This window comes from Malaclemys terrapin, chromosome 7 (assembly GCF_027887155.1).
Source record: "Malaclemys terrapin pileata isolate rMalTer1 chromosome 7, rMalTer1.hap1, whole genome shotgun sequence".
Taxonomy (NCBI): Eukaryota; Metazoa; Chordata; order Testudines; family Emydidae; genus Malaclemys; species Malaclemys terrapin.
The window spans coordinates 46102924-46129421 of NC_071511.1; the positions used below are offsets into that span (position 1 = coordinate 46102924).

At 46.1% G+C, this 26498-nt stretch overlaps 1 long non-coding RNA gene across 2 annotated transcripts; it reads left to right on the forward strand.

Annotated features, from left to right (window-relative positions):
- The first annotated feature begins 6728 nt into the window (after positions 1-6728).
- LOC128840032 (uncharacterized) lies at positions 6729-26442 on the forward strand. Of its 2 annotated transcripts, none has more exons than XR_008445594.1 (3): positions 6729-6811; positions 18251-21563; positions 24968-26442. It is a non-coding gene; the product is annotated as an uncharacterized LOC128840032 (long non-coding RNA). The 2 variants fall into 2 exon arrangements; XR_008445593.1 differs by lacking the exon at positions 24968-26442 and adding an exon at positions 22395-23073.
- Positions 26443-26498: the final 56 nt, after the last annotated feature.

A 26498-nucleotide genomic window follows, 5' to 3' on the forward strand; every position in this document is an offset into this window, starting at 1 on the left:
GCCGCGGCAGGAGGTACCGGAGGATACCGGCTCCTGGTCGTCCGAGAGAGACGTTCGTGAGCTCACAGCCGACGGAAGCGTTCGGTGAGGAAAGGCGGAGATGGTAGCCGCGGCAGGAGGTACCAGAGGATACCGGCTCCTGGTCGTCCGAGAGAGACGTTCGTGAGCTCACAGCCGACTAAAGCGTTCGGTGAGGAAAGGCGGAGATGGTAGCCGCGGCAGGAGGTACCGGAGGATACCGGCTCCTGGTCGTCCGAGAGAGACGTTCGTGAGCTCACAGCCAACGAAAGCGTTCGGTGAGGAAAGGCGGAGATGGTAGCCGCGGCAGGAGGTACCGGAGAATACCGGCTCCTGGTCGTCCGAGAGAGACGTTCGTGAGCTCACAGCCGACTAAAGCGTTCGGTAAGAAAAGGCGGAGGTGGCAGCCGCGGCAGGAGGTACCGGAGGATACCGGCTCCTGGTCGTCCGAGAGAGACGTTCGTGAGCTCACAGGTAAGCGGCTGCTTTTAATAAAATGGGCTCTGCTTTGTCTGCAGAGGAGGAGACGGTGCATGATTTTTTATTACGCATCGCTAAAAAGCGGGGAGAAAAGCTTCCCTCTGACGCGTTGTCCCGTTTGTTGAAATGGGGGCAGAAACGCGGGAATGTACAAACAGGGCCTTCAGCTACAGGACATGCTGAATCAGTTGTCCCATTTGGCCGGTGAGAGCCATCCCCCGCAGTCCCACACATTGCGAGCCCTGAACCAGCCCGGCTTTCCTGTCACCAATGATGTTTGTACCCCAGAGTTCTGGGCGGAGTTCCCGGGGCAGGGTAAGCAGTTGCAGAATAGGTTGGAAAGAATGGCGGAGCCAGGCTTATCTAACTTTGAAAGGACATATAGGAAAAAACCACCGGATAAGATCCACCCGAACACCATGCCGCCACACAGAAGCCAAACAACGGCCCCGCAACACCGGACCTGCACTTGTTGTTTGCTACAACCTAGACACCTGATAATGCTGTGCTTCTATTTGTTCGGACTCCTTATTATAGGAGCAGGGGTCTTTGTATGTCCAAACTCTGTACCTTTTGTTAACCCACGACAAAATGTTTGGATCACCTGGGCGAACCAAACTGGCCAAGAAGCCCTTTTTGCTTGTCCATGGCCACCCCATCGGATCCCTTTAGAACATGTCTTATTGGCTATCCTTATTTACACCCCAATGGTTTTCGTGGGTATTTATGTAATGTTATGTTTTTTAATAGTTCTCCATATATTTCCCAGTTGTTAAATGTCACCTGTCGTCAGTTTTATAGGTTCAAAAAAAGTAGTCAGGTGGCTAGTAATTGTCCTAATGTTAGTTGAACCCTCCTATAGGCCTTATTTAAGAAAAAGGGGGGAGGTGTGGGGATGTATTATCCCTACACCAACCTAATGAAAAGTTCCATGAGGAGGTAAGGGTCACGATGGGACACTTGCAAGGTAATAAATCATGGCCTTATGTAAGGCCCCCCTGGTGGTCTAGGATTATATAAGATGATCATGGCCTTATGTAAGACCCCCTGGTGGTCTAGGATTATATAAGATGATCATGGCCTTATGTAAGACCCCCTGGTGGTCTAGGATTATATAAGATGATCATGGCCTTATGTAAGACCCACTGGTGGTCTAGGATTATATAAGATGATCATGGCCTTATGTAAGGCCCCCTGGTGGTCTAGGATTATATAAGATGAGGTAAACAAGGTGATAAATCATGGCCTTATGTAAGGAACAGTTGAACCAATCGGTGTGGGGCTATACATGTGATAAACACATGATTCTCCTTCTTGTCCAATCCGTAGATGTGTTATTATAGCCTAATTGTGTTATGTAATGTTGAGAAAAACTATAAAAGAAAGCTTGCAATAAACAGGATTCGGATTCAGCCTGCAACCACAGTGGTCGTGTGCTTTATCCGCTCCGCCTGGAACCCCACACTAGGGGTTACAGTGGATGAGAAGCTGGATATGAGTCAACAGTGTGCCCTTGTTGCCAAGAAGGCTAACAGCATTTTGGGCTGTATAAGTAGGAGCATTGTCAGCAGATCAAGGGACATGATCATTCCCCTCTATTTGGCATTGGTGAGGCCTCATCTGGAGTACTGTGTCCAGTTATGGGTCCCACACGACAAGAAGGATGTGGAAAAATTGGAAAGAGTCCAGCAAAGGCAACAAAAATTATTAGGGGGCTTATGAGGAGAGGCTGAGGGAACTGGGATTATTTAGTCTGCAAAAGAGAAGAATGAGGGGGGATTTGATAGCTGCTTTCAACTACCTGAAAGGGGGTTCCAAAGAGGATAGATCTAGACTGTTCTCAGCAGATGACAGAACAAGGAGTAATGGTCTCAAGTTGCGGCGGGGAGGGCGGGGAAGGTTTCAGTTGGATATTAGGAAAAAAATTAGGAAGGTGGTAAAGCACTGGAATGGGTTACCTAGGGAGGTGGTGGAATCTCCTTTCTTAGAGGTTTTTAAGGTCAGGCTTGACAAAGCCCTGTCTGGGATGATTTAGTTGGGGATTGGTCCTGCTTTGAGCAGGGGGTTAGACTAGATCAGTGGTTCTCAAACTTTTGTACTGGTGATCCCTTTCAGATAGCAAGCCTCTGAGTGTGACCCCCCCCTTATAAATTAAAAACACTTTTTAATATATTTAACACCATTATAAATGCTGGCCATGTAGTGGGGTTTGCGGTGGAGGCTGATAGCTTATGACTCCCCATGTAATAACCTTGCAACCCCCTGAGGGGTCCTGACCCCCAGTTTGAGAACCCCTGGACTAGATGACCTCCTCAGGTCCCTTCCAACCCTGATATTCTATAATTCTATGATTAAAACAACAGACTTCTCAGACACAGTGTGGCAGCCATGATGGGCTTAGTGAGAAAGGTGGAAGAACTCAATGAAATATTCAGTGATATTGAACTTTTGAAAGGAGATCCAGTACAAATAACCTAAAGAGGCAATGCTGAATCATATAGTGTACATATACCTCACAGGACTTCAATCCCAGTACTTAATAAAGCAGAAAAACTGAGTTAAAGAGAATGGAATGGATTGGCATAATCGAGAAAATCTCTGCCAATAGCATAGAGTGCCACAATGGTACCAGTTATAAAGACAAATGGGAAAATACAAATCTATGTGGATCTTAAAAGACTTAATGAAGCAGTTTTGAGAGAAAGCTATATCCTCCCAACACTGGACGACTTCCTCCCCAAAGTGAAAGGAGCTACAGTATTTTCCAAGCTGGATGCCTCAAGTGGATTCTGAGAAATTCCTTTAGCCAAAGAAATGCAGTCAGTTTAGTGCTTTATCACACCGTTTGGGAGAGTTTGCTTTCAAAGATCACCATTTGGGATTACCAGTGCACGTGACATTTTCCAAAGAATGAAGGCAGAACTGTTATCAGACACAAATGGAATTGTAGTTTTCATGGATGATATTTTGCTATATGGATCTTCGATGGAAAAACATAACAAAACCATCAACAAAGTCCTAAGACTAATCAGTCAGTGTAGACTGAAGCTAAACCAGGAAAAATGCATTTTCCACCTACCCCAAAGCGACTTTTTGGGACAGACAATAAACAAAGATGGAATCAGTACCAGCCCTGAAAAAGTAAAAGCAATTTGAGAATTGAATGCACCAACTGTTGTACCAGAATTGAGACACATCCTGGGGATGGTAAATTACCTTGGTCAATACCCACAAGACCTTTCTATGGTGACAAAACCATTGAATGAATGGTTAAAGTCCCACACATCTTGGGTGTGGGGGCCAAATCAAGACATTGCCTTCAAAAGGGTAAGTGAAATTATCTCAGCAACTCCAGCTCTTAAGTATTATGTTGTGAACAAACCCACCATGGTCAATGTAAGTGCAAGCAGCTATAGGCCATAGCAGGGGGTGTATTGTTGCAACAACATGTCTCTGAGTGGAAGCCAATTGCATTTTGCTTTCACATACTCACAGAAGCAGAAAAACGATATGCACAGACTGAAAAGGAGTGCCTGGCAAGCGTATGGGCATACATTACAGATATCTGTGTGGATTGGATTCATTTATACCAGTGGTTCTCAAACTTTTGTACTGATGACCCCTTTCACATAGAAAACCTCTGAGTGCGACCCCCCTTATAAATTAAAAACACTTTTAAATATATTTAACACCATTAAAAATGCTGGAGGCAAAGCAGGGTTTGGGGTGGAGGCTGACAGCTCACTACCCCCCATGTAATAACTTCACGACCCCCTGAGAGTTCCCAACCCCCAGTTTGAGAATCCCTGGTTTATACTGATGATAGACTACTAGCCGTTTTTAACCCTCAACAATGGAAAAGACTTGAATCAAGCACCACTGAGATGATAACATCTATTGTTTGGGTTAATGTGATTTAAATTTTGCTAAATATGATCCTGGGAAAAATCTGGTAGTAGCAGACACTCTGTCATGGAGCCCAGCATCACACTCATCTACCTGTGAGCTTGAAGATTACATAAAGGCTTACATGGATGCTCTGGATGCATACAGACCAGTGTCAGAAAAGAGACTACACCAGCTATAGAAAACAACCTTGACAGACTCGCTACTTTAGGAAGTTCTAAGTTACATTAGAGCCAGCTGGCCCAACTATCTAAAGGACAATGAGGAAGTGACAAGAGAGTGCTTTGCAATGCGTGGACAATTAAGTGAATCAAAATGGACTTACAATTAAAGGCAATTGCATCTTAATTCCAAACAAAATGAGAGGAGAAATCCTAAACCTCATCCATGAAGGACATCAAGGATTAACTAAATGCTGCTAATGGACCAACTAGTTAGTGTAGTAGCTAGGAATCAGCAAAAATATAAAGAATAAAGTATCTGTATGTGAACACTGCAGAACTAACAGACCAACACAACACAAAGAAACTTTAATAATAACACCTCTACCAGAGAGATGTTTAAAGAGACTAGCTGCAGATTTATGCAAATTCAGAGATCATCATTACCTGGTCATCGTGGACTATTTTTCCAGGTATATAGAAATAATGTGCTTGAAAGACATAACATGTCACAGTGTTACCGAGAAACTGAAGTACGCTTCATTATTCCATAACAGCTAGTGGTGGGCAATGGACCACAATTCATTGCAGCAGAATTTGTCATTCCAAACAAAATAAGATTTTGATCATATTACTAACAGCCCACATTATCCACAAGCAAATGGAGAGGCTGAGAGAGCTATATAGACAGCCAAGAAAATCCTACAACAGGAAAATCCATTCCTTGCTCTTCTGAGTTACAGATCAACACCAACAGCAGCTACTGGGCATAACCCAGCACAACTCCTGATGGGAAGACAACTCAGAACTACTGTTCCAACTTTGGAAAAGAATCCAGCTCCAAAGTGGCCAGACACGAAGAGAGTTGCCAAATTGGATAAAAAGGCTTAAAGAGCTTATGAATGCTTTTGCAACAGATTTCATTCAGTTAGAGAACTGCTGGGTCTAGAACCTAGTGACTATGTTCATATCAAATTGGGTGGAGAAAAGGTGTGGACAACTCCAGCTGTCGTAAAGAAAAAGAATTCAGTGCCCAGATCATATGTGATTGATGGTGGAGAGTTAAACGGAAACCATTGACATCTACAGTTTGTTCCTCAGAGAGAACAATGAACAGAGCAAACTCTACAGATGGTGGATGGAGAACAGAAGAAGAAGACTCAAGGATTCGGGACCAACCACAGCCAGTCATTGCAACTAATGGACAGCCAGATGGCTAAGTGGTTGTGTGTTTAGGTTGTTTAATTGGAAAACAAGTACAATTCAGAGACACTTAACAGACTGATATATCCTGAACTTCAAAGACAGTGTGATAGTGTAAATATTGTAAATGGTAGGAATGTAGAACTTAAATGGAGAGATGTAATGGAATGTGAAACTGTATTGTACTGTTCAGCCACTAGGTGGCACTGTGTGTAAAATACCTCATTTAAGCTAACCTCAGCCATACCTGGCAGAGCATTAAAGGATCTTATGACGAACACGCCTGGTATGTATCTTCCGTAGAAGTAAAAGCTCTGTAGTCAGTCTGTGTCTGAGAACAGGAGCATGACAGGGGAGGGGACTGGATTTCTCTTGGGTTCTTGAAGCAAGCCTTTAACTCGTGTTCTGACATGCACTTTGGGCTGTGCATGTTCCAATCCTAATTCAGAGCTTTGCACAACCCTGTCCCCCATCTTACTTCTGCCTGGTTTTCATTTGGATGGCGTCATCCAAGTGGTTGTTTTTTTGTGTGTGTCATGCTACACAGAAGCCAGGTCCTGAGAAAAAGCAAAGAGCTGCTTTTTTTTTTTTTCAAAAAAGTTTTTTTTTGAAGTTTCCTCTTAAAAATCTCCTCATCCTTCTGTGTGATTGGGCAGCTGGCAGAGGAGTGACTCGGCTCTTGTCTTGTCTGATTTCCTGGAAGATTCCAGCTATTGGCTAAAATGACTATGGGGAGAAGAGGGGAGGGACAGGTTGTTCTGCAGAAAGCTGATGGCATAGCGGGGGCTGACTGATAGGACATATTTCTTAGAGCTCATTACATTATATTGCCACAGTCTGACGGAGAAAGGGGAAAGAATGCTGCACACAGGCTGTGCTAGGTCATTCATCATCACACTGTTAGAGCCCCCTACAGTCTCCCCAAATAGGCACTAGCTCAGGGCTTCCAAGTCTCATTTGAGAATCTATACCAGAGGATCCTCATGGAGGAGACACTCCAGTCTGGCTCTTAAAGGCATCAGCTCTGGGCATCTTTCAACACTGTAAGTCACGGACCTATTACCCCTCTGCCTCCCATTCCATTTTCACTATGTTTTCTCTGCCCCACATATTTTATTCTTGTCTTTTGAAACCTTTCCCTCATTGATGTAACTCAGACCATATTGCCATCAAGGAAGGGGGGAAATCCAGATGTTTTGGCAGCTGGATAGGGTACATTTGGGGCTTTTGGCACCTGGGGACATAGTTTGGGATTGTGAGATGAACACATGAGCTGGTTGTTTAAACCATCAACAGTGAGATATTTACCACTGGCATTTACATTGTCATATTTAAGTTTCAGTGTGAACACTGCAGTTTACAACACTGTTGTTTCAGGCTCTCTGCAGACTCAGACAAACAGCATTGCATCAGATTACGCTTAGCTCATGGTTTTTGAGATTTTCTTCTCAGCCATAGGGGCTAGTAACACTTTTGTTTTAATAAATGCTTAAATCTGGGCGCATAGTTCTGTGGGAGGGGGTGGATTGGATGGCAAATTTTGTGGCTGCAGGATTGTGGTACACACAGGCCTTGAATAGAATCAGGAGAGGATGAAGACTAAGCTGTGAGAGGGAAACAGAATCTCTGAGTGGTAGTAAAGGCAATCTTGGTGGCGAAAAACAGCTCCCTGACTCTGTAGCTGGCTGGACCAAGCATTGTGCTGTCCCGCCCTGTGGCCATACTGTGAAGGAGAAGAGAGCTCTACAGAAACATTTAGAAGAAAGCGAAATCAGCAAAAAAGGGAAAAGATACTTCTTTACAGTCCAGACACTATCTTTCTGTAGGTACATCTGATGTCAAGCAAATGGCTGTCTTGTTATTCAACTTAATTTAAAATGTATGAGTCATTTTCCACTGATGGGTGCATATGTGTTAAGGCCAGAAGAAAAGAGGGCTGGGGAAATAGAAGAAGGTGAAGATCCCAGGGCAGAGGTAAGCAAGATGGGATGAGAATGAAACATGGGGCAATTGAGGAGGTATTGTACACATAGGGAGAGAATTGAGAGACAGGACTGGAAGGCTGCAAAGAATAAGAGGGAAGGAGATACTGCTTTCCAGAGAATGAGAAAATGGTACAGAGAGTGATAAACAAAGAAAGAAAAAAGAAACAGTGAAAGGAGAGAATGAAAGTGGGAGAGGGATAGAAAAAACAGCCTTTGCCTAAAACATGTCAGATCTGTACAGTGCTGGGTTAGGGCTGAGTATTCCCATGCTCTCCCTTTGGCCATGAGATCTTGACTATCGCTTCTACAATTCATTGTGTGATCTTTAAAGCCACCTATAAACCTTAAGTATCAGAGGGGTAGCCGTGTTAGTCTGAATCTGTAAAAAGCAACAGAGGGTCCTGTGGCACCTTTGAGACTAACAGAAGTACTGGGAGCATAAGCTTTCGTGGGTAAGAACCTCACTTCTTCAGATGCAAGGCTTGCATCTGAAGAAGTGAGATTCTTACCCACGAAAGCTTATGCTCCCAATTCTTCTGTTAGTCTCAAAGGTGCCACAGGACCCTCTGTTGCTATAAACCTTAAGCACCTGCTCTCCTATCTCCATACTGCTGGGAATCTTACTCCCGTAGGAATGGTATAACATGTAAGTTTCTGGTTGGCCCAACCATGTAGTAGCAGATGGGCAATGCTGCCACCGCCATGTAGATTTGAATTAAATATTGATCCCGGGCTAGGAGTGCTGCAGAAGCAGCACATGCAGTGCCAGCTGGAAGGAAAGAGGGATCTCGCCCAATCCCTCAGAACCACATGCACAGGCTAAGAATGGAAGCCCGTTCAGTTGTGTGAGTCTGGAAGGAGTGTTGCCGCTACCAGGGCTATAAGAAGGAATAAAGGCCAGAAATAGGGGATTATGGAGGACTGCAGCTTCCACAAAAAGTTGAGTTGATTGGGTGAACTGGTATTGGCAATGGGCTGTACAGAGCATATTAGGAGCTCTTTACAGAAAGGTCAGATTTCAGTTTTGTTTGTGCAATTTGCTTCATATGAAAAAAAATCTGTTTTGTATTTCTGAGCCTTTTACAGCTGGGACTCAGTACTTAAGCCAAATCTGATCAAAGAGTGAGAAAAATAGCTGTTTTCTACAATGGATGAATAATCATTTCTGGGCTGCCCCATCCATCCTTTTCCTCCTCAGTCAGCCAACCTGATGAAACCATTTTCCTGAGGTGTGGTTCATTTTGCTCTTACATTCTTAATTTGTATCTAGTTTGTAGATGTGTAACAATCAGGAAAACCCTGGAAGGAGACAGGCTCAAGGATGTGGTCTTAAAGAGGCAATGTCAGTCTGAATCTGTGGCGGAACCAAGCAAGGAGTACTTGCTGTGTAAGGGTGACCGATCATAGAGAGAACAGCATATGTAGGTAGAGCTGATCACTGCCAATTGTAGTACCCTGTAGAGTAAAGGAACTTCGTAACACCGTAGACCAGCCCTCCTGATAATCTCCTTTTGCTGCTCCAGAAAAGGGTTGTTTATATCATTCTGTCTCATTGTAAGGAGATGATGAAGATGTGCTAAGCTCTACCCTCCTGGAAACCCAGCACCAGTACTGTGGGCATAGACTGTAGGAAGTCCTGTCTTGCTCCATCATTTAGCAGAACCTGTGAGAGAGGCTACAGACAGGGGGATGCTCATTCTGTCTGATGCTGCCTCTGGTGACATCAGCGTGGCTTTTCACTGTTTCCTGTTCCCCTTCTCTTTTGCCCTCTTCCATTTTGTATGAAGAGAGGGGATTGACTGGTGGGGAGTAGGTGACTCAGTCTCCAAAACTTTGTCTGCATCACATCCTGACAGTGACCGCAGTGGCCTGTGTTAGGTGGAAGTGCCATTCTACCCAGAGAGGACATGACTCAAGCTCTGGGACCAGCATGTGGCTACATGTTCTTCCCTTACAGGAAGTCACCTGATACTGGCCTCTGGAGGCCCAAGGGTACAGGCTTTTCCATCTGTTGGTTTAAACTAACTTTGCATTGGTTCCCATAGGAAGAGTGGGGACTAGATGTGGAGCAATGCCAGGTTCCTAATCCTGCTTCTCATGGTCGACTACCCCAGTGGCCACTCCAAATGGGCAAAGGACTATAACTAAACTGGCAGTGGGAGTCTGGTGGGGAGAGGAGAGGACCTGTCTTTTGGACCTAAAAGGCTTTAGGATACACAAAATAATCTTGAAGCCTCTCGTTGTTGTTATTGCCATTGGATTCCTGTCTTTAAAAATGTATATTTATTTTCTGAAGCCTAAAATGCATTTACAACGGTTCAGCGTTTGTCAGTATTTGACAGTGGATAATGGCAACTCCCAGAGCAAAGGGGAACTGGAGGCCAGAATGTGACTGTCTGAGTTACTATCTGGTTCCTGATCTACACTAAGGGTAATGAAACTAAGTACTGCTCCTTGCCCAAGAGTTGTGCCAAAGCCACAATTTAGCCTTTTAGGTACATAATAATTCATACTGCTGACTACTTCCCTGTTGTCTATAACACCAGTGGCTGGATAGGTTCAATAGCATGGCCTGAAAATATTCTCATGCTATAGATCGGAATAATTTCCTCTTCTTTTTTTCATTTCCCTGGCCCTGCAGAAACCAAATGGCTAGGGCCCAGGTAGGAGAGAAGTTAGAGAGAGAGCATGAGAGCTCTCCTCCCTATCCCCTTTCATAGCCCCTGTTCAATGTACTTGAGCAACAATAAATATTTTTCCTGGACACTGGCACACTCAGTTGGAGATCCTGAGGGTGAAAGTCCATAGTAATTTCTCTCTGCTACACAAACATCCTCTCTCAACCTTTTGTAAACCAAATAAACACACGGGATTGTGACCTTGGGGACAGGCCAGGAAATGGAACTGAATTGTCACCTTCCACCACCATGCACACAATTGGAAAGAGAAATTGGTAATGGAGGGGCAAGGAAATCCATTTATCTTATTACTGTCTTTCCCAGTCTAATTTCTTGGCTCCTCCCACATCTTTTGCTTTTATTTTTCAGTCAGTTAATTATTTTAAAAGCTCTTCCCTTCCAAGACTGCCTTTTTCTGGTAACCTCAAACCCATCAGCAGGTGCATCAACGCTTTTGTATTTATATGTATTGTGACAGGGTCAGGCCAGATGGCTACAGAAGAGTGGTCCTATTGGGATCCAGGAAGTGGGCGGGCTTTGCCTGCCCACTGCTAAAGGATCCCCCCGCCAGCCTAAGTGTGTGTGGGGGGGTCCACAGGACCTGGAGACCAAAAAATTACGGGGGACAACTAATAAAAGATCTACAGAAGAGCGGTAGAAGGCAGATATATTAGTCCCAGATGAATTAGATCCCTTTTCCCTGGGTAAGGTAACAAGGGCAGTTCCAGAACAAGCAGGAACTTGCTGGAACCAGTTAAGGCAGGTAGGCTAATTAGGACACCTGGAGCCAATTAAGAAGAAGCTGCTAGAATCAATTAGGACAGACTGGCTAATCAGGTCACCTGGTATAAAAAGGCTCTCACTCCAGTTAGTGAGGTGTGGGTGTAAGGAGCTGGGAGTGAGAGGACGTGTTGCTGGAGGACTGAGGAGTATAAGCATTAACAGACATCAGGAGGAAGGTCCTGTGGTGAGGCTAAAGAAGGTGTTGGGAGGAGGCCATGGGGAAGTAGCCCAGGGAGTTGTAGCTGTCGTGCAGCTATTCCAGGAGGCACTCTAGACAGCTGCAATCCACAGGGCTCTGGGCTGGAACCTGGAGTAGAGGGCGGGACTGGGTTCCCCCCAAACCTCCCAATTGACCTGGACTGTGGGTTCTACCAGAGGGGAAGGTCTCTGGGCTGTTCCCCAACCCACATGGTGAATCTCTGAGGCAAGAAAATCTGCCAAAAAGCTCAGGACCCTCCAAGATAGAGGAGGAACTTTGTCACAACTGGTGTCGGGGGTGGGATTTTGGTTTGTACAGCGTGGCGGAAGAAAGAGGGTGATTAAAAAAAAAAAAAAAAAGGAGAGGGGTTATTTATTTTTTTCACCACAATGGATGACGTAGTGCGGGCACTGATACAAGCCACGACGTCCCAGCAGGAGGCTACCCGTGTCCAGGCAGCCTCCCAACAGGAGGCAGTACGGCTGCAGCAAGAGACTAATCGCTTGCTAATGGACCAGGCTGCTCAGGACCGTGCTATGTTGCGGGAACTGGTAAGCCAGGTAAAGACCTTTACAGAGCTGAACCGCGGCCATGATGGGATGCAGATCATACGGGTCAGCCATTGGCTGCAGAAAATGACGCGGGAGGATGATGTAGAGGCATACCTTCTGGCCTTTGAGAGGACAGCCCTACGGGAGGCTTGGACTCGAGATCAGTGGTCTGGCATCCTCGCCCCATTCCCAGAAGGCCTACTGTGATCTGCCTGAAGAGGCTGCGGCAGACTACCCCCAGCTGAAAGCAGAGATCCTGGCCAGATCTGGGGTAACGACAGCAGTGCGGGCCCAGCGGTATCACGAGTGGAGGTACCAGGAAAACAAAACCCCGCAGTCCCAATTGTATGACCTCATCCATCTCGCATGGAAGTGGTTGCAAACTGAGTCCTGGAGTCTGGAAAAGATATTAGAAGTTCTGGTCATCGACCGATACATGAGGGGGCTACCACCAGACTTTCGTGCCTGGGTAAGCCAGAACGAACCCTTCACCTATGATGAGGTTGTCGCACTGATAGAGAGGCGAAGGACAGCAAGGGAGCTGACCCGACCAGTTAAGGAAGAGGCACCCTGAGTTAAACTAGCAGCACCAAGCCCTAGAGCTCAGGTGACTGGGCCACCAGGAGAGCCCAGGTGGAAAAAGAGAGGAGCTGAAGGCCCACCAGAAGCCACAAAGAGTCGGAGCACTGAGGGAGAAGAGGATCGGGATGTTAGACTGCCCAAGCCAAGAGACCGGGGAACGCCTAGGGCTCCATACAGATGTTATGCCTGTGGGGAGTGGGAACACATAGCTGCACAGTGTCCCAATGCCAAGGAGCCTATGCAGTGTAACCTGGGGAACTGGGCAGATCCATGCTCCCTAATCCACCTTGTAGGGATCTCGCTAACCCCACATATGTACACCAGATCAGTGAAACTAAATTGGGTAGAGACCATGGCACTGGTTGATTCGGGGAGTGCTATCATGCTTATCTCAGGGAAGTTCGTGAAGCGTTGTCCGCTGCTAAAGGCTAAACATACGGGGATAACATGCGTCCATGGGACAGTTAGTTACTACCCGACCATCCCAGTAAAAATTGAAATCCAGGGGAACACTACTGAGGTGCAGCAGCAGGTGTAGTCCCTAAACTCCCATACCCGGTGCTCATAGGGAGGGACTTCCCAGGGTTTGGAGACTTACTCCCAGTAGGAGGATTGGAGAAAGAGGAGAACCCTGAAGTTAATGAGGCATCCACAGTAGATTGTCAACCCCCAGTCTTCTCTGAAATATCCCCAGGTTTGTTCTCCACTGCCAGACAGGGTAGAAAGACAAAAAGGGAACGAAGGGCAGCTAAGGCCTTGGGAACCTGAATACTGACCCAAAGCCAGAAGGTCGCTCTCGTAGTAGGCGAACCCGAGCAGCTGAAAAGGAGGCCGCCCAGGAGGGAGAAGCACTCGAGTCTGACCCCCACCCTAACGCCTCTGGACCAGTAGAGGCAAAGAGACTGGGCCTCTAGCTCTCGGGCAGATTAGCCCTGGAAGAGTAAATTTTGGATGGGACCAGGCTGAAGACCCAAGGTACGACAACATTAGGAAGGAGGTGACCGAAATAGATGGGGTCCCCGTGGAAGGAAAAACCCAGGGACCAGGACCCTACTTCATAATGAAGAAGGATCTCTTATATCGGGTTGCACCAGTACAGGGGCAGAAAGTACAGCAGATCCTAGTACCTAAAAAACACCAGAACGCTGTATTAAGTCTTGCCCTTAGTCGTCTTTTTGGGGGACATTTGGGAGTAGCGAAGACCCTGGCACGGGTCCTTCGACAGTTCTTCTGGCCCGGAGTACATGAAGAAGTGCGGAGGTACTGTGCCTCCTGCCCGGAATGTCAGCTGCACAGTCCCCGTCCCCACTTGAGGGCACCTTTAGTACCCCTTCCCATCATAGAGGTCCCCTTTGAGCGAATAGCGATGGACCTAGTGGGACCCCTGGAGAAGACAGCTCGGGGCCACCAATATATACTTGTTGTTTTGTACTATGCTACTCGCTACCCAGAAGCCGTCCTCCTGCGGAACACAGCCTCTAAAACAATAGCTAAAGAGCTGGTAGGGATCTTTGCCCGCGTGGGGCTACCAAAGGAGATATTAACAGACCAAGGAACCCCATTTATGTCAAAGCTAATGAAGGACCTCTGTACGCTGCTCCATATTCACACCCTCAGAACTTCAGTCTATCATCCGCAGACCGATGGGCTGGTTAACCGAACCCTCAAGGCTATGATAAGGAAGGTGGTAAGTCGGGACAGGAAGGATTGGGACACCCTACTACCTTACCTTATGCTCGCCACTCAGGAGGTACCTCAGCCCTCACCTGGGCTTTCACCCTTTGAATTATTATATGGGTGCCACCCCCGTGGCATATTAGATATCGCCAAAGAGATCTGGGAAGAAGAACCCAATGAGGGGAGAAATCTAATAGAGCATGTAGTGCAGATGCGAGACTGGATTGCCCGGGTCACCCCTATTGTACGGGAACATTTGGAAAAGACTCAGGAGGCCCAGCGAATCCATTACAATCACCAGGCAAAAGTCCAACAGTTCCAACCAGGGAATCGGGTGATGGTGTTGGTACCCACGACAGAAAGCAAGCTTTTGGCCCAATGGCAGGGGCCCTATGAGGTGGTTGAACCCGTGGGGGATGTAACGTACAAGGTGTGGCAGCCAGGACACCGGAAACAGGAACAGATCTATCACATTAACCTCTTAAAGCCTTGGCACCAGTGAGAGGCATGTGTAGTGGTCCAAGAGACCCCAATCCAGGGAAATAACCTGCTGGACCAGATCAGGATATCCACTGATCTGATACCAAACCAGAAGAAGGAAGTAACTGAGATGATCAACCGATACCAGGACGTGTTTTCAATCAAACCAGGTCGGACCACTGAAACATATCACCACATTATCACAGACCTTGGGGCAAAGGTAACTTTAAGACCCTACCGGGTCCCAGCAGCGAAAAGGGAGGAGATCAAGGCGGAGGTAAAAAGGATGTTGGAGCTGGGAGTCATCAAAGAGTCCCACAGTCAATGGTTGAGCCCGATTGTGTTGGTGCCCAAACCCGATGGCACCACTATGTTTTGTAATGACTTTCGCCGACTGAACAAGATATCCAAATTCGATGCATACTCCATACCCCGGAGCGCGGAAGGACCCCTCCGCCGCCGAATTGCTGCCCCCTAAATCCTGGCACCCTAGGCAACCGCCTAGATCACCTAAATGGAAGCACCAGCCCTGTCTGCAGTAACCCCGTGCTTATAGCCCCAGACTTCAACAAAGAGTTTATTCTACAAACAGATGCATCTGAAGTAGGATTGGGAGCTGTCCTCTCGCAGATGATTGGAGGCGAAGAACACCCGATTCTCTACCTCAGCAGGAAACTCCTCCCGAGAGAGCAGAAGTATGCAGTGGTTGAAAGAGAGTGCCTTGCTGTAAAATGGGCCATGGAAACACTTCGGTATTACCTACTGGGACGACAGTTTACCCTTGTGCCCGACCACGCACCCCTTCAGTGGATGCAGCGAAATAAAGAGAAGAATGCAAGAGTGACCAGATGGTTCCTGTCCCTACAACCTTTCCAATTCACCATACAACACCGGGCCGGAAGCCACCATGGCAATGCAGATGGCTTGTCGCGGGTACACTGCCTGAAGTCCCAAGTTGCCCAACCCTGTAGTGTTGAGTGTGTGTGGGGGTGGGGGGAATATGTGACAGGGTCAGGCCAGATGGCTACAGAAGAGTGGTAGAAGGCAGATATATTAGTCCCAGATTAAGTAGATCCCTTTTCCCCTGGGTAAGGTAACAGGGGCAGTTCCAGAACAAGCAGGAGCTTGCTGGAACCAATTAAGGCAGGCAGGCTAATTAGGACACCCGGAGCCAATTAAGAAGAAGCTGCTAGAATCAATTAGGACAGACTGGCTAATCAGGTCACCTGGTATAAAAAGAATCTCACTCCAGTTAGTGAGGTGTGGGTGTAAGGAGCTGGGAGTGAGAGGATGTGCTGCTGGAGGACTGAGGAGTATAAGCATTAACAGACATCAGGAGGAAGGTCCTGTGGTGAGGCTAAAGAAGGTGTTGGGAGGAGGCCATGGGGAAGTAGCCCAGGGAGTTGTAGCTGTCGTGCAGCTGTTCCAGGAGGCACTCTAGACAGCTGCAGTCCACAGGGCCCTGGGCTGGAACCTGGAGTAGAGGGCGGGACCGGGTTCCCCGCAAACCTCCCAGTTGACCTGGACTGTGGGTTCTACCAGAGGGGAAGGTCTCTGGGCTGTTCCCCAACCCATGGTGAATCTCTGAGGCAAGAAAATCCGCCAAAAAGCTCAGGACCCACCAAGATAGAGGAGGAACTTTGTCTATATATATATATAAATGCTTTCCAATATATTCAAATGGGAGCTGCCTCCTCTTAGCCCTACTCATAGAAGTTGGATGTATATCCCATTATACATTTGGCTGTAAAGTGCATTTCTAGGGAATAAATGTCTACAACATTAGCCAGTCACATCTGGGGACAAATTCTTCTCTTTGCTCTCACATGCTCCCTCCCTCATTTTCATGAAGTTGTACCAGTGTAGTGGAGAAGAGAATTTGGCCCACAGTCCAGTTTATTTCCCAGCATTCTATTGGGTTGGTTTCTGATTCACACATATGTATGTCACAGTCTCAGGGCAACTGCACTTATTTTCCCCGTCCATGGTCCCCAAGGGCACCCAGTTTACTCCTCTGACTCCCAGCTCTCACCTCTCTTGGGCGGAATAAATCCATGTCTCCCTCCCTCTTGATTGGGGATTTTAAGTCTGCACAGCTCCCTCCCTTATACTGTGATATCCCCAGCAAGCCAGACTGCCTAAAATGGCTAGCGCCTGCACTTTGCCTTCTTTCCAAGGGCTATGACTAGTGTATGATCTGTAGTCATATGTTACCACACTGCTCCTTCTAATATTCTTAAGGTAAAAGCATTAAAGAGAAAACATTAAAACAATAAAAGATCCTGCACATATGCTAGAAGGCTTACCAGAGGTCACTTCCATCTCCAATCTAGGGCTCTGGTAAGTTTTAGTCCCTCAGAACCCCCAGCTGGGTTTTCCCCATGGTTACAAATTCAGCTGTTTTAGATCCACAACCAGAGCAAAGGCTGGGCAGATCAGCCATTATTTTATACTGCTTGGGCCTTTGATTTTGGCCTCTTGTGACAGGTAAATCAGAAGACAATGACCCTCTCCTGATGGTATAGCTTCAAAAAGCTAGGTTTTTTCATCACCGGAATTGGGGAATTTGCATTAACCTCTCCCTGGGGCTTCCCCAGGAAATCCACTTAACACTTACTATCCCAGAAGCCCACACCTGTCTGGCACATTTTCAGAATAGTTTTTTGAACTCCTTTACACTTCCCAGATCTGTCACGTCTCCCCCCAGGGAAGTTACATACAATCCTGGCCCACCTTAATACATAAACTTAATACAATAAGGTCTTCTGAGGATATTGCAGGAGATTGCCATATCTGTCACAATATAGACACAAAATATGGGAAAGTGGTTACTTTAAAAAGCCAGGAAGTTTGTTCTATAAAACAGTTGATTTTCAATGTGTTAATCACAGGTTTCCTTTAACACACATCACAGGCATTAGCCATGAAACATGCCAGCAAGTGAAAGCTGATAAAGCATATCATCCCTTGCGGGAAATCCATCCCAGCGCAGATCTTCCACACAGGCCCGAACACACAGTTTAAACCCTGCTTCATTGGGGTCTGTTTCACCCAAAACTATTCATACCCAAGACATCACTTTGCATAATGTCCTTTGAACACTGAGAATAAAATCTGGTTTGAGAGGCCATCAACACCCAGATATTGCTGCCTCCTGTCCCTTAGTCATTCTTAAATTTGAGAGACGTGATTACTGAAAGCAATCTCCAAGACATGCCAGCAGTGGGGAGCAAAGCCAACTGGAGGAATTCCTTCCAGCATGGGAAGAGTGGGAATGGGGGGCAGCCTGCATGAGCGGATGGCCCAGACAGGCCACAGCTGGGCTCACTGCTCAGGTTCATGCACTCTCTGATATTTAAAAATAAAATGAAAATAATCCTGCTGGGATTTGAATAAAAAGGGAGAGAGAGGTTCTGGTATCCTTGGAACATGGCGTGGTGAAGGGGTAAGGGAAATGCTGCCTGTTTTCTGTCATTCTTCTCTGTCTCCACTTCCAGCCCCCGAGCCCCTGACTTCTAAAATCTTTTTTTTTTCTTCCCTCCTTTAGAATGAGGCGACGAGAGGCCCAGCTGTTCTAGGAAAAGTACAAGTCGAGTCAGCAGCTGTGAATTCCAGTTCTAGGAATTGCAGTTGTGGGTCCTGGTGGAAACTTCCTGGAATTCTCTCTGCCATTCGAAGGAAAGCAAAATAACTATTTCAGTGACCTTAAACTCCCAGAGACTTAGGAGCAAGAGTTTGGAGGCAGCAGAGATAGAAAGGGTTAATATTTTTCTCCTGTAATTCAGTAGGTTGTTTGGCTTTTGTACTTTATTTAATGTCAGGGCAACTGGCATGAGAAAGCGAGCAAGAGAGCTCGCGCCACAGACAGAAGAAGATAGCTGTAGTGACCACAGGAATTTTTAAAAGGGAGGTACGGTAAAAAGGTCAGAGTTTTCAGTCATCAGCCACAACCTCTTTGTGAAAGGTCAGTGTCTGTGTCAGACCTGGGAGACACCCATAACCAACCTCACACAACCACAGGGCCATGAATAAAAGGACTCAGAAAGCCACCAACAGAAAATGGTGCTGTTGTGTAAGCTGTAACTCAAGACAGCAGGTGCCACCTGGCACTATGTTGCCTCTGTTAATTGTTCACCCATTCTGAGCCCAGTCAGGGATTTGTCACTTGCTCTCTCCAAACAGGAAATGATGGGGAGATTTCTCCAGTAACCGTGCAGAGCAATTAAGGAAACAGACTCAGCATGGCATGTACAAAGTAACCCTGTTTTCCTCACTGTCGGCAGCCATACGCACATCTGCTCCTCAGTCTGGGGGAGGAGTGTTCTCACCATCCTGAGTTATTTTAATAGTCCATCTCCCTTCTGTGCAGCACCACGTAGACACCATGTTTGACTTAAAATCAGCAGCGGCATTAGGGGGGAAAAGTTTGACAAGTGGGCATTCAGCTCAAAAGCACTGTCATAGGTTACATGCAGCCCTGTTACAAGTGTACACATTAGTACCTATTTTTCTTCTCTTACAAGTTTTAACTCCCAAAGGGTCGGCAGCCCCTCTTAACAGATTCTGAAAGAGATACTTTAGCTCTGCCATAGGTTATTGAGCTTGAGGCAGGAATTACGGTTTGAAATTCTCTGGCCTATGTTATGCAAGAGGTCAAACTAGATGCTCAGAATAGTCCCTTCCAGCCTTAATATCAAAGGATCTATTCATTTAACCTGGCTGTTTCCACTCAGCACTTGTTCCTTAGTTTACATTTGCCCCCAGTCACCCTTTGTGGGTCAGATGATAGATTTTGGGGACTTCACATCCAAACCGAGACCTTAACCCCCTTCTTGCATTTCATTGTGTGTCTGTACATAATGGGATGGGTTTGCTATGAGATGGCAACTGACACTAGACAAACTCGGGCTGGAAATAAGGTATACATTTGTAACAGTGAAGGTAATTAATCATTGGAACAACTTAACCAGGATCGTGGTGGATTCTCCATCACTTGCAATTTTTAAATTAAAATTGGATTTAAAAAAAAAAAAGATCTGCTCTAGTTTGAAATGAATTATTATGGGGAAGTCCTGTGCTATACAGAAGGTCAGACTGGATGATCAGAGCGGTCCCTTCTGGCCTTGGAATTGCATTTCACTGCAGCTAAATGAGAACCCAGGCTCCTTGTGGCATCCTAGGCAGCAGTTCTACTAGGTGAACCAAAGGGCACCCTCCCATTGGCCAAGCCAGCAGGAGCCATGCTGAGCTGCTGTCAGGAGAAGCAGCTCATGCATTCTGGGTCTTCACTCTTTCCCCTTCATTATTTTCTCCCTAATGTGCTCAGATACCACAGTGATGTGAGCTTGATTGATAACGATGCTGTGGCGCACCTCCTTTGTGGCACACCTCTCCCGAGTCTGTGCTGCTGCTGAGTTGGTGCAATGCCCAGTATAAGGGGCTGCTTTCACCTATATCACAAAAGCTGTTGGTGGACTGTGTTAGACTACAATCTTCATTCCATCCCTGGCATGGCCCCTCCCTCCCAGCAAACCCCCGATACTCCTGTTTGTGAGACAGGCAAGTAGGGATGCTCGTGCTAGGGAAATTGTTTCTAGGGCCCTCACAGTGCATGTATGCGGCTGTAATGGTGTACATGGGTCAAAGCAGGAGAAAGAATATCTCCCATAAAGTTACCCCTTAATTGTTAATTTGTAGATCTGTAACCTCTCCTCTATCTCCTTTCATATCCTCCTGGCTTCAAGCGTCTTTATTTTCATTTCTTACCCCAGTTTTTTCTCTGCATTTCCCTCACCCTCTTTTCTTTGTTCTTCTCTTTTTTTCTCCTGTGTGTGTGTGTGGGGGGGGGGGGTGTTTAAAATAATTTGCCTTTGCTGCTTGTTTCTTTCCTTTTGAGAAAAGAACAGGATGGAGATCAGGCCAGTCAAACAATTTCATACTGAGTTTAAAAGCAAACCAAACCCAGGTTTCTTTGTGTTTCAGTTCCTTTTGCTAGTGTAAGTAGGTGCAGGTGGCACATTTTACAAATCTGCTCAGTAGAATGCAAAGTTATTAGCAGCTAATGCTCATGTTGGTGAAGAGCCCATCAAGGCTTCAGATATTTACATGCAAGAAAGTCTCCAATAGTGATTTTTTTAAAGGAAAACTTTTTGCCTTTATGGCAAACTAAAAACAGATAGAAGCTATGAAGTGACAGTCAGTGTGATGAATTCATATATTCCAAGGCTGGAAGGAACCAGTGTGATCATCTAGTCTGACCTCCTGTATAACACAGGCCATAGAACTCCCCCAAAATAATTCCTAGAGTAGATCTTTTAGGAAATCATTCAATCTTGATTTAAAAGTTATAAGTGATGGAAAATCCACCACAACTCTTGATAAATTCTTCCAGTGCTAATTACCCTCGCTGTTAAAAATTTACACCTTATTTCCAATCTGAATTTTGCTAGCTTCAACTTCCAGCCATTAAATCATGTTATACCTTTCTCTGCTAGATTGAAGAGCCCATTATGAAATCCTTGTTTCCCATGTAGGTACATATAGCCTGTAATCAAGTCACCCCTTAACCTTATTTTTGTTAACCCAAATTGAGCTCTTAGAGTGTGTCACTATAAGGCATGTTTTCTAATCCTTTAATCAGTCTCATGGCTCTTCTCTGAAACCTCTCCAGTTTACTCTCCAGTGAACTATGTCCAGTTCTGCTGCTCACTCAAGATTCCCCTGTTTATATATCCACAGATCGCATTAACCGTTTTGGCTGCAGCATAGCACTGTGAGCTTGTGTTTAGCTGATGATCCACCACAACCCCCAATCTTTTTCAGAGTCACTGCTTCCTAGGACAGAGTTCCCTATCTTGCAAGTAACCTACATTCTTTGTTTCTAGATGTATACATGTACATTTAGCCGTATTAAAATTGTTTGCTTGTGCCAAGTTTACCAAGAAATTGAGATAGCTCTGAATCAGTGAACTTCCTATTTACCATTTCCCCAATTTTTGTGTCATCTGCAACCTTTATCAGTGTTGATTTTATGTTTTCTTCCGGGTCATTAATAAAAATGTTAAATAGCCTAGGGCCAAGAACTGATCTCTGTGGGACCCCATTAGAAACACACTCATTCTATGCTGATTCGCCATTTGCAATTATATTTTGAGAGCCATCAGTTAGCCAGCTTTTAATCCATATAATGTCTGCCATGTTTATTTTATATCTTCATGGTTCTTAATCAAAATGGCATGTGGTACCAAGTCTAAGTATATTATGTCAACACTATAACCTTTATCAGCCAAACTTGTAATCTCATCAAAAAACGATATCAAATTAGTTTGACAGGATCTATTTTCCATAAACCCATATTGATTGGTATTAATTATATTACCTTCCTTTAATTCTGTATGAATCGAGTGTGCTAAATCTTGGACATGGCATTGGTGAAATTGTTCTACACGGTTGGCTCTTAACTGAAAGGATGGTAGTTTGGCCCCCTCAGGGATGAAGGCCAGGATGGACACCTGAACCTGGCATATGGCTCGCACTCAGGAGAGGGAAAGCTGGGATTGTTCTTATGTTTACCGTATATCACCAAATGCATGAGTCCCTCATAGGAAGGATACAGTATGAAGGATATATGTAGCCTGCTTTGGGAGGAGATGATGTGCAGAGCACTTAGCAAAACTCTGCTCTTTCTGCAGGTTCTTACAACGAGCTGTGCAGTGATTCCTGGGATTACAGAGTGAACATCTCCAAAGTAAATGGCTTAATCTCAGAGAAAGCAGAGGAGAGCTTGCGTCCTTTCCTACAAGGAACAGATGTTCGAAATGGCAAGGATTCACCCTCTACCCTGTTATAAAAGCACCTTGGGCAGCCAGGGGAGCATTCCTCTTTCACTGGCATTGCATTGAATAGGGGATGGGCACTGTAACATTCTGTAGGCAACCTGGGTTGGGCTACATAACTCAGAGGAGCCCCTTGAGCTGACTAAAGTATTCCATGGACCCTCTCAGTCCCTGGAGCAGCCTGGAATTTGTGGGGCACAGGGATCAAATGTGGAGTGACACTGCCTTTGACCTACTTCCTGCTATGCTCTGCATTCTGCTTAGAGCATAGCAGGAGACGCAACACAGAATTTCACCCAATGTGTGTAATGGCACTTGCACACTGGTGACAGGACCCCTTGACAATGTGAACATAGTGGTGGCACAGGGAGGAATTTTGGCAGCTAGAAAGAAGTGAATATTGGTGGCAGCACAACACTGAAAAGTCCCCTGTCTTTGTTGTGACCTATGCCAGGAGCAAGGAACATGAGCTTCCCCCTCCGTTCTGCCATATGAAGCTTCCATCTGATTTTAAATTAGCACAAAATAAGGAAGTGGCTCATCCCCTGCATGCACATTTTAAATTCTTTTGCAATTTGCTTGCTTGGTAGTTACTGGAAATTATAAAAGGTGCTGGCTGTCGCACAACCCAGGGAATAAACCACTGGGTTCCCCTTGGTTGGCAGTCAAGCCCCCTAGTTACACCCACTTCTTTATGGGCCGATGTGACAGATGTTGCAATCCCATGCAGTGTCTTTAGGGACCAACTATATTGCGGTTATGAATGGTTCAAAATGGTTTTAATGGATTCAAAACTGGCTGATGGGTCTTAGTGTGTAATTGTAAATGAGGAATCATCATTGAGTGGGTATGTTGTCAGTGTGGTCCCTCAGGGATCAGTTCTTGGAGATATTCTATGATCTGTGTGATACGGGAGGTCACAATGGTCCCTTCTGTCCTTGGAATCTATGAATATGTAATTGCATTCTGTTCCATGGAGAGGGGGTTACCATAGCACCTACAGGAGCTAAAAACAGTGGGGCGTAATTAAGGTGAGTCACTGAGACAAAACAGTGCTAGAGAGGTGCCACCCCCTGAACTGGTTGGCTGGGTCATTCAAACTATGGAGGAGTTACATTAAGGATGAATTTGGTCCATATTTTGTGAAGCCTTTTGAGATCCTCAGCTGAAAGGCTCCATAGAAGGACAGAACATTAAGTACAGGGGAATTTGACCAGGACACTGGAGCTACCTCCCCCTACTAGAATGAGCTATGTGGTGTGTATCATAGCTATGACCATATGCCCTATCTACTCCATCTTTATATTTCTAGGTATCTCCAGCAGGCATCTGCTATTTTGTTTTGAGTCCAGATGCATCATGCTACAGAGGGGAGAGATGCAGTGGCGGCTCCAGGCACCAGTGCTCCCAAGCACGTGCCTGGGGCAGCAAACCGCGGCGGGCATCCTGCCAGTCCCTGCGAGGGTGGCAGTCAGGCAGGCTTCAGCGGCTTGCCTGCAGGAGGTCCACCGGTCCCGCAGTTTCAGCGGCAATTCGGCGGCAGGTACACCGAAGCCTCGGGACCGGCGGACCTCCCGCAGGCATGCCGCCGAATCTGCGTTAACAGCAGTGGACCTCCTGCAGGCATGCCACTGAATCTGCAGGACCGGGGACCTCCCTCAGGCATGCCGCCGAAGGCAGCCTGCCTGCTGTGCTTGGGGCGGCAAAAAAGCTAGAGCCGCCCCTGGAGAGATGCACACTTTGCTGTCTCAGAGAGATTTTCCTTTGTTGGTTTTACCTTAATGTCAAATAAGAAGTCATTGAGACTGAATGTATATGGCTGCTTTTTGTGTCTGACAAAACATTAGGAGTGCGATTCTGTGCTGTGCCTCTAAGCCCAGGGAGAGTGGGGGCTGAGATGTGCTCACCACTGAGGTGTACGTGCAACAGCAACCCCTCTCCCAGTGTGAACTCAAGAATTATTCCCACCCCGAAAGTCCACAATGAAGCCTACAAGTAAAACTCCACCACCATTTTCCCAGGTCTTCAACTGAGATCCAACAGACGAGCTGTAGAATGCAGGCCAAGAATATGTCCCTAATCCCTTTCTGAAAGAGAGAGCACCGTTGTTCATCAGAACAATGCCTGCACTACCCTCATGCCCAGGCAACTCCCTGTATTGTGTTTGTTTCTCATGCGTCACCTAAATCACTCATAAAACAAGAGGATTTTTTAATAAAACATGTTTAATTAGCTTCCTCTCAAAAATCTCCACTCCCTGCCATCTGATTGGGCTGCTGGCAGAGGAGTGACTCGGCCTGCTGCATGTCTGGGTTCCTGGAATAAGCCGAGTTGCCAGTGAAAATGACTCCAGGGAGGAATGGGCGGTAGCAGAAAGAGCTGACTGAGAGGAGAGAGATCTTGAAGCTCATTTTGTTTCCTTTCTGCAGCCTGACAGAGAAAGGGAGGGAAGAGGAAAGCTGCACACAGCTTCTGCCAGGTCACTCATCATCTGATTCCTGGAGCTCCCAGCCTCCTGCTTGTCAAAGGCACCAGCTAACCACTCCGTGTTTCAATAAAGACATTGTATCAGGGGTATTCTTGGAGGGGATCCAAGAGATACTTCAGCTTGGCTCTGACCATCTTAAACCTGTAGGTCACACACTCCTTACCCCACCCCACATTCTCTCTTTCTTACCTACACCATCAATTTTGTTCCTGTCTTTGGGATATTTCTCTTCACGTGTTTATCTTTGGTTCGCTAACAGACAGACTTTGAATTGCAACTTTCAGCCCCTACTGTCCTTATACTTTTGAGGTGTTCTGATCATAGGGTTGAATCTGGCCCATTATGGAAAGAGGATTTGGTTTCCACCCTCACCAGCACCCAGACTTTGATGAATGCTGGGATATGGGGGGCGAGGGATGGTTCAGGCACATATCAAGTTTCTTGTTTCTAAAATCCAAATGTCTCTTAACTGGTGGGTTGAGACAAATTCCACCTGTCATTTCAGAGAATGGAGAAATAGCCCCTCATCTGAGGGCTGGGCAGGTATGTGAAATGTAACATTAAATAACAAAGCAATATACACTCTGGTTTTGGAATTACAGGCAGATGGAATTGGGGAGCTGAAACCTGCTCTCTAGCCTACATGCTGTCTCTTTATGTTCTTGCCAAGCACATCTTGCATCTTTATCTTCCCTAGTCCCTGTGGGGGAACTACAGGGAATGATGGAAGCCGTTCTCTTCTCCTGCTTCCAAAGCAAACTCCTCTCATTTTTGAGTCATGACTCAGAATGCTGTGTGGCTTATGAGGAAGTGATCAAACAGCTGGCACCTACAATTTGGGCTCCCTTACTTAGACTCACTTTAGGAATCCAGCTGGAGTCTAAATACAGCAGGTCATATTCATCCCTGGTGAACCTCCCATTGACATCAGTGAAGTTATATCAGGGATTAATTTGGCTCACTGATTGTACAGTATTTCAAAACCAAAACTGAGGCACTCTCTGGCTCTGAGGCTATGGTGCATGAAGCATTTTTCCTGGAGAGCACAACTAGGCTGGTAGTGACTGAAAGCTGTCACCACCCGAGCAAAGGCTGTTTCAGAAGTTACTTGGTGAGCTCATTCCTATTCCTAGCAATCTGGTGTCAATATCGTCGCTGTTAGTCTCTGGTCAAGGACTAAATGGAATAAAAGATGAAATTATCTTCTTGCCTCCAGAGGTGTTCCCTCCAGATTTAGTGTGAGCAACATGCCAATACTTATGTTATACCTCATTTATGGATAAAGAGCTTCAGGGCTGTCAAGCCAAAAAATTTTCTCAATACCAAATATTAATTCTCCACTTAGCCACTGAGAAATCTGAAAAAGGTACACACTTCTTTCTCCCATAGATTACACTAGCACCCAGCAATGCATGAGTTCACCCTGCTGGCTCTCCTGTTCCCACAGTCATTGTTGACTGTGGTGCATACTC